Here is a 1314-nt window from a genome sequence, read left to right on the forward strand (position 1 = left end):
GGGGGGGGGGGGGGGGGGGGGGGGGGGATCGGTTCACGCTTCTGAACAGCAGCGGGGAAAATTATTTCACAAAGTGAGAAGTGAAGGGCCTCACGGTTAATTGAGCATCTCGGTGGTTTTTCCCCAGAAATTGGCAGGTACAAGTGTTTCTTTCCCATACACGAGGTGGAAATGYGCACTCAAACCTGCTTCTCATCGCCCTCTCTGCGCATCTTCCTACACAAAGCTGACCTTTACGTTTTCTACCTCATTTATCACTTACCTCCATCAAGAACAGCAATCTGCCTCTGCAGCCACTCCGGAGGCTGAACAGCGCCGTTAGCAGACAGAGCCCTTTTCAAAACCAGCTGCCTAATGGATTATGGTTAATCAAGTGTCATTTATCCCATCCACGTCCTGTGTTGGGCTAATTAACAGTGGAAATTTGCTAGATTTGAAAATCGCCAGAGGGGAAGGGAGAGGGGGACACAGAGGGCAAGTCGGTCAGGAAGAACCTGGGAGAGGGTGGTGGTGCTCGCRGTGCGCTGAGCAAGGAGCCCGAGGGCCCCGGGGCCCCGCGGTGGGAATGGCTCGCAGTGATTTACCAGCAGAGGGGCCCAGTGAGATGCACCCTGCCCCAGGCCCCTCTCCATGCGGGACCCCCCCCCCCGCAGGGGCTTTCCCCTTGCAACCCCAAATCACAAAATCCTGCTGTCCCGAATCCTGCTGTCCCGACGGAGCATTCGGGATGCAGGGGCTTGGTGGGAGCAGCCGGCTGACACAAGGAGGGTGGGAACAGCTTCGTTTGCCAGATTTCAAAAGCAGCCAGCGCTAACAGCGGAGAGCTCAGCTCTTTCTAGGAAGCTGAACTCAAACCACAAATCTCAGTTTTCCCCCAATCTTGGATCCCACCCACTTGAGGTGCCATCACCCGCAGGACCAGTGTGCCCCCGTCCCGCCACGCTGCCAGCTGCTGCCTGCGGCTCAAGGTTTTGCCCTATTTTACTGGGAAGTAACTTTTTTTAATTAGCCAAGATGTACGTAAGATTAAGTTCTAACTAGGAAAACAAACAGCTGAAGCAGTGAGAATGAGCAGAGCTTTCTTTCAGCGGAGTCCAGGAAAGATTTCTGACTATTTGTCATCTTAATTGACATGTAGCCTAGTAGTAACTCCCTAAAGGGCAATAAGAGATTCACTGTAAAGCTGCAGAAGAAACTGTTTCAGGGAGTTAAACCATGCCAGAAAAATCTGGGAGTTGCCAGAATGCTAAAGCAGCTGCCCCTGTTCGGAACCGTAACCGGTTTCACTGAAAAAGCAGCACAACGAAGCAAAAC

The sequence above is a fragment of the Rhea americana genome, unplaced genomic scaffold, assembly GCF_003343005.1.
Source record: "Rhea americana isolate MKP2758 unplaced genomic scaffold, rheAme1 scaffold_181, whole genome shotgun sequence".
Taxonomy (NCBI): domain Eukaryota; kingdom Metazoa; phylum Chordata; class Aves; order Rheiformes; family Rheidae; genus Rhea; species Rhea americana.